The sequence below is a fragment of the Nematostella vectensis genome, chromosome 4, assembly GCF_932526225.1.
Source record: "Nematostella vectensis chromosome 4, jaNemVect1.1, whole genome shotgun sequence".
NCBI lineage: Eukaryota > Metazoa > Cnidaria > Anthozoa > Actiniaria > Edwardsiidae > Nematostella > Nematostella vectensis.
In genome coordinates, this window is record NC_064037.1 from 1,026,726 (window position 1) to 1,038,880 (window position 12,155).

The window sequence follows — 12,155 nt, forward strand, 5'->3', positions numbered from 1 at the left end:
CCTAGTAAGCACACTAGCAAACCTTTTCTCCGCTCCTAAATGAAGCCAAAGAGTATCCTAGTAAGCACACTAGCAAACCTTTTCTCCGCTCCTAAATGAAGCCAAAGAGTATCCTAGTAAGCACACTAGCAAACCTTTTCTCCGCTCCTAAATGAAGCCAAAGAGTATCCTAGTAAGCACACTAGCAAACCTTTTCTCCGCTCCTAAATGAAGCCAAAGAGTATCCTAGTAAGCACACTAGCAAACCTTTTCTCCGCTCCTAAATGAAGCCAAAGAGTATCCTAGTAAGCACACTAGCAAACCTTTTCTCCACTCCTAAATGAAGCCAAAGAGTATCCTAGTAAGCACACTAGCAAACCTTTTCTCCGCTCCTAAATGAAGCCAAAGAGTATCCTAGTAAGCACAATAGCAAACCTTTTCTCCGCTCCTAAATGAAGCCAAAGAGTATCCTAGTAAGCACACTAGCAAACCTTTTCTCCGCTCCTAAATGAAGCCAGAGAGTATCCTAGCAAGCACACTAGCAAACCTTTTCTCCGCTCCTAAATGAAGCCAGAGAGTATCCTAGTAAGCACACTAGCAAACCTTTTCTCCGCTCCTAAATGAAGCCAGAGAGTATCCTAGTAAGCACACTAGCAAACCTTTTCTCCGCTCCTAAATGAAGCCAGAGAGTATCCTAGTAAGCACACTAGCAAACCTTTTCTCCGCTCCTAAATGAAGCCAAAGAGTATCCTAGTAAGCACACTAGCAAACCTTTTCTCCGCTCCTAAATGAAGCCAAAGAGTATCCTAGTAAGCACACTAGCAAACCTTTTCTCCGCTCCTAAATGAAGCCAAAGAGTATCCTAGTAAGCACACTAGCAAACCTTTTCTCCACTCCTAAATGAAGCCAAAGAGTATCCTAGTAAGCACACTAGCAAACCTTTTCTCCGCTCCTAAATAAAGCCAAAGAGTATCCTAGTAAGCACAATAGCAAACCTTTTCTCCGCTCCTAAATGAAGCCAAAGAGTATCCTAGTAAGCACACTAGCAAACCTTTTCTCCGCTCCTAAATGAAGCCAGAGAGTATCCTAGCAAGCACACTAGCAAACCTTTTCTCCGCTCCTAAATGAAGCCAGAGAGTATCCTAGTAAGCACACTAGCAAACCTTTTCTCCGCTCCTAAATGAAGCCAGAGAGTATCCTAGTAAGCACACTAGCAAACCTTTTCTCCGCTCCTAAATGAAGCCAAAGAGTATCCTAGTAAGCACACTAGCAAACCTTTTCTCCGCTCCTAAATGAAGCCAAAGAGTATCCTAGTAAGCACACTAGCAAACCTTTTCTCCGCTCCTAAATGAAGCCAAAGAGTATCCTAGTAAGCACACTAGCAAACATTTTCTCCGCTCCTAAATGAAGCCAAAGAGTATCCTAGTAAGCACACTAGCAAACCTTTTCTCCGCTCCTAAATGAAGCCAAAGAGTATCCTAGTAAGCACACTAGCAAACCTTTTCTCCGCTCCTAAATGAAGCCAAAGAGTATCCTAGTAAGCACACTAGCAAACCTTTTCTCCGCTTCTAAATGAAGCCAAAGAGTATCCTAGTAAGCACACTAGCAAACCTTTTCTCCGCTCCTAAATGAAGCCAAAGAGTATCCTAGTAAGCACACTAGCAAACCTTTTCTCCGCTCCTAAATGAAGCCAAAGAGTATCCTAGTAAGCACACTAGCAAACCTTTTCTCCGCTCCTAAATGAAGCCAAAGAGTATCCTAGTAAGCACACTAGCAAACCTTTTCTCCGCTCCTAAATGAAGCCAAAGAGTATCCTAGTAAGCACACTAGCAAACCTTTTCTCCGCTCCTAAATGAAGCCAAAGAGTATCCTAGTAAGCACACTAGCAAACCTTTTCTCCGCTCCTAAATGAAGCCAAAGAGTATCCTAGTAAGCACACTAGCAAACCTTTTCTCCGCTCCTAAATGAAGCCAAAGAGTATCCTTAAGCACAATAGCAAACCTTTTCTACGCTCCTAAATGAAGCCAAAGAGTATCCTAGTAAGCACACTAGCAAACCTTTTCTCCGCTCCTAAATGAAGCCAAAGAGTATCCTAGTAAGCACACTAGCAAACCTTTTCTCCGCTCCTAAATGAAGCCAAAGAGTATCCTAGTAAGCACACTAGCAAACCTTTTCTCCGCTTCTAAATGAAGCCAAAGAGTATCCTAGTAAGCACACTAGCAAACCTTTTCTCCGCTCCTAAATGAAGCCAAAGAGTATCCTAGTAAGCACACTAGCAAACCTTTTCTCCGCTCCTAAATGAAGCCAAAGAGTATCCTAGTAAGCACACTAGCAAACCTTTTCTCCGCTCCTAAATGAAGCCAAAGAGTATCCTAGTAAGCACACTAGCAAACCTTTTCTCCGCTCCTAAATGAAGCCAAAGAGTATCCTAGTAAGCACACTAGCAAACCTTTTCTCCGCTCCTAAATGAAGCCAAAGAGTATCCTAGTAAGCACACTAGCAAACCTTTTCTCCGCTCCTAAATGAAGCCAAAGAGTATCCTAGTAAGCACACTAGCAAACCTTTTCTCCGCTCCTAAATGAAGCCAAAGAGTATCCTTAAGCACAATAGCAAACCTTTTCTACGCTCCTAAATGAAGCCAAAGAGTATCCTAGTAAGCACACTAGCAAACCTTTTCTCCGCTCCTAAATGAAGCCAAAGAGTATCCTAGTAAGCACACTAGCAAACCTTTTCTCCGCTCCTAAATGAAGCCAAAGAGTATCCTAGTAAGCACACTAGCAAACCTTTTCTCCGCTCCTAAATGAAGCCAAAGAGTATCCTAGTAAGCACACTAGCAAACCTTTTCTCCGCTCCTAAATGAAGCCAAAGAGTATCCTAGTAAGCACACTAGCAAACCTTTTCTCCGCTCCTAAATGAAGCCAAAGAGTATCCTAGTAAGCACACTAGCAAACCTTTTCTACGCTCCTAAATGAAGCCAAAGAGTATCCTTAAGCACAATAGCAAACCTTTTCTCCGCTCCTAAATGAAGCCAAAGAGTATCCTAGTAAGCACACTAGCAAACCTTTTCTCCGCTCCTAAATGAAGCCAAAGAGTATCCTAGTAAGCACACTAGCAAACCTTTTCTCCGCTCCTAAATGAAGCCAAAGAGTATCCTAGTAAGCACACTAGCAAACCTTTTCCCCGCTTCTAAATGAAGCCAGAGAGTATCCTATTAAGCACACTAGCAAACCTTTTCTCCGCTCCTAAATGAAGCCAGAGAGTATCCTAGTAAGCACACTAGCAAACCTTTTCTCCGCTCCTAAATGAAGCCAAAGAGTATCCTAGTAAGCACACTAGCAAACCTTTTCTCCGCTCCTAAATGAAGCCAAAGAGTATCCTAGTAAGCACACTAGCAAACCTTTTCTCCGCTCCTAAATGAAGCCAAAGAGTATCCTAGTAAGCACACTAGCAAACCTTTTCTCCGCTCCTAAATGAAGCCAAAGAGTATCCTAGTAAGCACAATAGCAAACCTTTTCTCCGCTCCTAAATAAAGTCAAAGAGTATCCTAGTAAGCACAATAGCAAACCTTTTCTCCGCTCCTAAATGAAGCCAAAGAGTATCCTAGTAAGCACACTAGCAAACCTTTTCTCCGCTTCTAAATGAAGCCAAAGAGTATCCTAGTAAGCACACTAGCAAACCTTTTCTCCGCTCCTAAATGAAGCCAAAGAGTATCCTAGTAAGCACACTAGCAAACCTTTTCTCCGCTTCTAAATTAAGCCAAAAGTATCCTAGTAAGCACACTAGCAAACCTTTTCTCCGCTCCTAAATGAAGCCAAAGAGTATCCTAGTAAGCACACTAGCAAACCTTTTCTCCGCTCCTAAATGAAGCCAAAGAGTATCCTAGTAAGCACACTAGCAAACCTTTTCTCCGCTTCTAAATGAAGCCAAAGAGTATCCTAGTAAGCACACTAGCAAACCTTTTCTCCGCTTCTAAATTAAGCCAAAGAGTATCCTAGTAAGCACACTAGCAAACCTTTTCTCCGCTCCTAAATGAAGCCAAAGAGTATCCTAGTAAGCACACTAGCAAACCTTTTCTCCGCTTCTAAATTAAGCCAAAAGTATCCTAGTAAGCACACTAGCAAACCTTTTCTCCGCTCCTAAATGAAGCCAAAGAGTATCCTAGTAAGCACACTAGCAAACCTTTTCTCCGCTCCTAAATGAAGCCAAAGAGTATCCTAGTAAGCACACTAGCAAACCTTTTCTCCGCTTCTAAATGAAGCCAAAGAGTATCCTAGTAAGCACACTAGCAAGCCTTTTCTCCGCTCCTAAATGAAGCCAGAGAGTATCCTAGTAAGCACACTAGCAAACCTTTTCTCCGCTCCTAAATGAAGCCAAAGAGTATCCTAGTAAGCACACTAGCAAACCTTTTCTCCGCTCCTAAATGAAGCCAAAGAGTATCCTAGTAAGCACACTAGCAAACCTTTTCTCCGCTCCTAAATGAAGCCAAAGAGTATCCTAGTAAGCACACTAGCAAACCTTTTCTCCGCTCCTAAATGAAGCCAAAGAGTATCCTAGTAAGCACACTAGCAAACCTTTTCTCCGCTCCTAAATGAAGCCAAAGAGTATCCTAGTAAGCACAATAGCAAACCTTTTCTCCGCTCCTAAATAAAGTCAAAGAGTATCCTAGTAAGCACAATAGCAAACCTTTTCTCCGCTCCTAAATGAAGCCAAAGATTATCCTAGTAAGCACACTAGCAAACCTTTTCTCCGCTCCTAAATGAAGCCAAAGAGTATCCTAGTAAGCACACTAGCAAACCTTTTCTCCGCTCCTAAATGAAGCCAAAGAGTATCCTAGTAAGCACACTAGCAAACCTTTTCTCCGCTTCTAAATGAAGCCAAAGAGTATCCTAGTAAGCACACTAGCAAACCTTTTCTCCGCTCCTAAATGAAGCCAGAGAGTATCCTAGTAAGCACAATAGCAAACCTTTTCTCCGCTCCTAAATAAAGTCAAAGAGTATCCTAGTAAGCACAATAGCAAACCTTTTCTCCGCTCCTAAATGAAGCCAAAGATTATCCTAGTAAGCACACTAGCAAACCTTTTCTCCGCTCCTAAATGAAGCCAAAGAGTATCCTAGTAAGCACACTAGCAAACCTTTTCTCCGCTCCTAAATGAAGCCAAAGAGTATCCTAGTAAGCACACTAGCAAACCTTTTCTCCGCTTCTAAATGAAGCCAAAGAGTATCCTAGTAAGCACACTAGCAAACCTTTTCTCCGCTCCTAAATGAAGCCAGAGAGTATCCTAGTAAGCACACTAGCAAACCTTTTCTCCGCTCCTAAATGAAGCCAAAGAGTATCCTAGTAAGCACACTAGCAAACCTTTTCTCCGCTCCTAAATGAAGCCAAAGAGTATCCTAGTAAGCACACTAGCAAACCTTTTCTCCGCTCCTAAATGAAGCCAAAGAGTATCCTAGTAAGCACACTAGCAAACCTTTTCTCCGCTCCTAAATGAAGCCAAAGAGTATCCTAGTAAGCACAATAGCAAACCTTTTCTCCGCTCCTAAATAAAGTCAAAGAGTATCCTAGTAAGCACAATAGCAAACCTTTTCTCCGCTCCTAGATGAAGCCAAAGAGTATCCTAGTAAGCACACTAGCAAACCTTTTCTCCGCTCCTAAATGAAGCCAAAGAGTATCCTAGTAAGCACACTAGCAAACCTTTTCTCCGCTCCTAAATGAAGCCAAAGAGTATCCTAGTAAGCACACTAGCAAACCTTTTCTCCGCTTCTAAATGAAGCCAAAGAGTATCCTAGTAAGCACACTAGCAAACCTTTTCTCTTCTCCTAAATGAAGCCAGAGAGTATCCTAGTAAGCACACTAGCAAACCTTTTCTCCGCTCCTAAATGAAGCCAAAGAGTATCCTAGTAAGCACACTAGCAAACCTTTTCTCCGCTCCTAAATGAAGCCAAAGAGTATCCTAGTAAGCACACTAGCAAACCTTTTCTCCGCTCCTAAATGAAGCCAAAGAGTATCCTAGTAAGCACACTAGCAAACCTTTTCTCCGCTCCTAAATGAAGCCAAAGAGTATCCTAGTAAGCACACTAGCAAACCTTTTCTCCGCTCCTAAATGAAGCCAAAGAGTATCCTAGTAAGCACACTAGCAAACCTTTTATCCGCTTCTAAATGAAGCCAAAGAGTATCCTAGTAAGCACACTAGCAAACCTTTTCTCCGCTCCTAAATGAAGCCAAAGAGTATCCTAGTAAGCACTAGCAAACCTTTTCTCCGCCCCTAAATGAAGCCAAATAGTATCCTAGTTTACACTTACCCAATTTGAACTTGAACTGAACTGTGCAATAATTAAAGCAAGAGTAAACAAGTGCAGAGCAATGTGTAACGCATTTTTTGGTGACGTTTTAGTGTAATAAATGATTGTCTCACCTTATGACAAAATGCAATAAATCTTGATAAAAATGAGTACAGGTTTCATTTTATACCTTCAAAGGCTCGTTTTAGGTCCAAACAAGCCCCCCAATTTAGCAATACTATTTTAAGCTTCACGCCATATTAGGCTGCCGCTTCCACTACCCTTCACCCCATATTAGGCGATCCCTTTCCCTTACCCTTCACGCCATATTAGTTGGTCCTTACCCTTCACGCCATATTAGTCGGTCCCTCCCCTTACCCTTCACGCCATATTAGGCCGTCCCTTCCACTACCCTTCACGCCATATTAGTCGGTCCCTTCCCTTACCCTTCACGCCATATTAGGCAGTCCCTTCCCCTATTCTTCACGCCATATTAGTCGGTCCCTTCCCCTATCCTTCACGCCATATTAGTCGGTCCCTTCCTCTACCCTTCACGCAATGTTACGCGGTCCCTTCACCTATCCTTCACGCCATATTAGTCGGTCCCTTTCCCTACCCTTCACGCCTATTAGGCGGTCCATTTCCCTACCATTCACCCCATATTAAGCGGTCCCTTCCCTTACACTTCACGCCATATTACGCGGTCCCTCCCCTTACCCTTCACGCATTATTAGGCAGTCCCTCCACTTACCCTTCACGCCATATTAGGCGATCTCTTTCCCTACCCTTCACGCCATATCACGCAGTCCCTTCACCTATCCTTCACGCCATATTAGGCGGTCCCTTCCCCTATCCTTCACGCCTATTAGGCGGTCCATTTCCCTACCCTTCACCCCATATTAAGCGGTCACTTCCCCTTCCCTTCACGCCATATTAGCCGGTCTCATTCCCTACCCTTCACGCCATATTACGCGGTCCCTTCCCCTACTCTTCACGCCATATTAGTCTGTCACTTCCCATATACTTCACGCCATATTAATCGGTCCCTTCCCTTACCCTTCACGCCGTATTACGCGGTCACTTTCCCTTCCCTTCACGCCATATTACGCGGTCCCTTCCCTTATCCTTCACGCCATATTAGTTGGTCCCTTCCCCTATCCTTCACGCCATATTAGTCGGTCCTTTCCCCAACCCTTCACGTCATATTAGGCGATCCCTTCCCCTACCCTTCACGCCATATTAGGGGTCCCTACCCCTTCCCCTTCACGCCATATCAGTCGGTCCCTTTCCCTTACCCTTCACGCCATATTAGGCAGTCCCTCCCCTTACCCTTCACGACTTATTAGTCGGTCCTTTCCCCTACCCTTCACGCCATATTACGCGCCGGTCCCTTCCCCTATCCTTCACGCCATATTAGTTGGTCCCTTCCCCTATTCTTCACGCCATATTAGTTGGTCCCTTCCCCTATCCTTCACGCCATATTACGCGGTCCCTTCCCCTATCCTTCACGCCATATTAGGCGGTCCCTTCCACTACCCTTCACGCCATAGTAGTTGGTCCCTCCCCCTATCCTTCACGCCATATTAGGCGGTCCCTTCCCCTATTCTTTACGCCAAATTATGCGGCCCCTTCCCATATCCTTCACGCCATGTTAGGCTGTCCCTTTCCCAAACCCTTCACGTAATATTAGGCGATCCCTTCCCCTACCCTTCACGCCTTATTAGTCTGTCCCTTTCCCTACCCTTCACGCCATATTAGGCTGTCCCTTTCCCAAATCCTTCACGTCATATTAGGCGATTCCTTTCCCTATCCTTCACCCCATATTAGTCGGTCCCTTTCCCTACCCTTCACGCCATATTAGGCCGTCCCTTCCACTACCCTTCACGCCATATTAGGCGGTCCCTTCCACTACCCTTCACGCCATATTACGCGGTCCCTTCCCCTATCCTTCACGCCATATTAGGCGGTCCCTTCCACTACCCTTCACGCCATAGTAGTTGGTCCCTCCCCCTATCCTTCACGCCATATTAGGCGGTCCTTCCCCTATTCTTTACGCCAAATTATGCGGCCCCTTCCCATATCCTTCACGCCATATTAGGCTGTCCCTTTCCCAAACCCTTCACGTAATATTAGGCGATCCCTTCCCCTACCCTTCACGCCTTATTAGTCTGTCCCTTTCCCTACCCTTCACGCCATATTAGGCTGTCCCTTTCCCAAACCCTTCACGTCATATTAGGCGATTCCTTTCCCTATCCTTCACCCCATATTAGTCGGTCCCTTTCCCTACCCTTCACGCCATATTAGGCCGTCCCTTCCACTACCCTTCACGCCATATTAGGCGGTCCCTTCCACTACCCTTCACGCCATATTAGGCGATCCCTTCCCCTACCCTTCACGCCATATTAGGAGATCCCTTCCCCTACCCTTCACGCCATATTAGGCCGTCCCTTCCACTACCCTTCAGGCCATATTAGGCGATCCCTTCCCCTATTCTTTACGCCATATTACGCGGTCCCTTCCCCTATCCTTCACGCCATATTACGCGGTCTCTTCCCCTATCCTTCACGCCATATGAGGCGGTCCCTTCCCCTATCCTTTACGCCATATTAGGCGGTCCCTTCCCCTATCCTTGACGCCATATTACGCGGTCTCTTACCTTATCCTTCACGCCATATTACGCGGTCCCTTCCCCTACCCTTCACGCCTTATTAGTCTGTCCCTTTCCCTACCCTTCACGCCATACTAGGCCGTCTCCTTCCCAAACCCTTCACGCCATATTAGGCGATCCCTTCCCCTACCCTTCACGCCATATTAGTCGGTCCCTTCCCCTACCCTTCACGCCATATTAGCCGGCCCTTCCCCTACCCTTCACGCCATATTAGGCGATCCCTTCCCCTACCCTTCACGCCATATTAGGCGGTCCCTTCCACTACCCTTCACGCCTTATTAGGCGGTTCCTTCCACTACTCCTCACGCCATATTAGGCGGTCCCTTCCAATACCCTTCACGCCATATTAGGAGATCCCTTCCCCTACCCTTCACGCCATATTAGGCGATCCCTTCCCCAAACCCTTCACGTAATATTAGGCGATCCCTTCCCCTACCCTTCACGCCTTATTAGTCTGTCCCTTTCCCTACCCTTCACGCCATATTAGGCTGTCCCTTTCCCAAAACCTTCACGTCATATTAGGCGATTCCTTTCCCTATCCTTCACCCCATATTAGTCGGTCCCTTTCCCTACCCTTCACGCCATATTAGGCCGTCCCTTCCACTACCCTTCACGCCATATTAGGCGGTCCCTTCCACTACCCTTCACGCCATATTAGGCGATCCCTTCCCCTACCCTTCACGCCATATTAGGAGATCCCTTCCCCTACCCTTCACGCCATATTAGGCCGTCCCTTCCACTACCCTTCAGGCCATATTAGGCGATCCCTTCCCCTACCCTTCACGCCATATTAGGCCGTCCCTTTCCCAAACCCTCCACGCCATATTAGGCCGTCCCTTGCACTACCCTTCACGCCATATTAGGCGATCCCTTCCCCTACCCTTCACGCCATATTAGGCGATCCCTTCCGCTACCCTTCACGCAATATTAGGAGATCCCTTCCCCTACCCTTCACGCCATATTAGGCGATCCCTTCCCCTACCCTTCACGCAATATTAGGAGATCCCTTCCCCTACCCTTCACGCCATATTAGGCCGTCCCTTCCACTACCCTTCACGCCATATTAGGCGGTCCCTTCCACTACCCTTCACGCCATATTAGGCGGTCCCTTCCACTACCCTTCACGCCATATCAGGCGATCCCTTCCCCTACCCTTCACGCCATATTAGGCGGTCCCTTTCCCTATTCTTTACGCCAAATTATGCGGTCCCTTCCCATATCCTTCCCGCCATATTAGGCTGTCCCTTTCCCAAACCCTTCACGTAATATTAGGCGATCCCTTCCCCTACCCTTCACGCCTTATTAGTCTGTCTCTTTCCCTACCCTTCACGCCATATTAGGCTGTCCCTTTCCCAAACCCTTCACGTCATATTAGGCGATTCCTTTCCCTATCCTTCACCCCATATTAGTCGGTCCCTTTCCCTACCCTTCACGCCATATTAGGCCGTCCCTTCCACTACCCTTCACGCCATATTAGGCGGTCCCTTCCACTACCCTTCACGCCATATTAGGCGATCCCTTCCCCTACCCTTCACGCCATATTAGGAGATCCCTTCCCCTACCCTTCACGCCATATTAGGCCGTCCCTTCCACTACCCTTCAGGCCATATTAGGCGATCCCTTCCCGTATTCTTTACGCCATATTACGCGGTCCCTTCCCTTATCCTTCTTGCCATATTACGCGGTCTCTTCCCCTATCCTTCACGCCATATGAGGCGGTCCCTTCCCCTATCCTTCACGCCATATTAGGCGGTCCCTTCCCCTATCCTTGACGCCATATTACGCGGTCCCTTCCACTACCCTTCACGCCTTATTAGGCGGTCCCTTCCACTACTCCTCACGCCATATTAGGCGGTCCCTTCCAATACCCTTCACGCCATATTAGGCGATCCCTTCCCCTACCCTTCACGCCATATTAGGCCGTCCCTTTCCCAAACCCTTCACGTAATATTAGGCGATCCCTTCCCCTACCCTTCACGCCTTATAAGTCTGTCCCTTTCCCTACCCTTCACGCCATATTAGGCTGTCCCTTTCCCAAACCCTTCACGTCATATTAGGCGATTCCTTTCCCTATCCTTCACCCCATATTAGTCGGTCCCTTTCCCTACCCTTCACGCCATATTAGGCCGTCCCTTCCACTACCCTTCAGGCCATATTAGGCGATCCCTTCCCCTATTCTTTACGCCATATTACGCGGTCCCTTCCCCTATCCTTCACGCCATATTACGCGGTCTCTTCCCCTATCCTTCACGCCATATGAGGCGGTCCCTTCCCCTATCCTTCACGCCATATTAGGCGGTCCCTTCCCCTATCCTTGACGCCATATTACGCGGTCTCTTACCTTATCCTTCACGCCATATTACGCGGTCCCTTCCCCTACCCTTCACGCCTTATTAGTCTGTCCCTTTCCCTACCCTTCACGCCATACTAGGCCGTCTCCTTCCCAAACCCTTCACGCCATATTAGGCGATCCCTTCCCCTACCCTTAACGCCATATTAGTCAGTCCCTTCCCCTACCCTTCACGCCATATTAGCCGGCCCTTCCCCTACCCTTCACGCCATATTAGGCGATCCCTTCCCCTACCCTTCACGCCATATTAGGCGGTCCCTTCCACTACCCTTCACGCCTTATTAGGCGGTCCCTTCCACTACTCCTCACGCCATATTAGGCGGTCCCTTCCAATACCCTTTAACGCCATATTAGGCGATCCCTTCCCCTACCCTTCACGCCATATTAGGCCGTCCCTTTCCCAAACCCTTCACGTAATATTAGGCGATCCCTTCCCCTACCCTTCACGCCTTATTAGTCTGTCCCTTTCCCTACCCTTCACGCCATATTAGGCTGTCCCTTTCCCAAACCCTTCACGTCATATTAGGCGATTCCTTTCCCTATCCTTCACCCCATATTAGTCGGTCCCTTTCCCTACCCTTCACGCCATATTAGGCCGTCCCTTCCACTACCCTTCACGCCATATTAGGCGGTCCCTTCCACTACCCTTCACGCCATATTAGGCGATCCCTTCCCCTACCCTTCACGCCATATTAGGAGATCCCTTCCCCTACCCTTCACGCCATATTAGGCCGTCCCTTCCACTACCCTTCAGGCCATATTAGGCGATCCCTTCCCCTACCCTTCACGCCATATTAGGCCGTCCCTTTCCCAAACCCTCCACGCCATATTAGGCCGTCCCTTGCACTACCCTTCACGCCATATTAGGCGATCCCTTCCC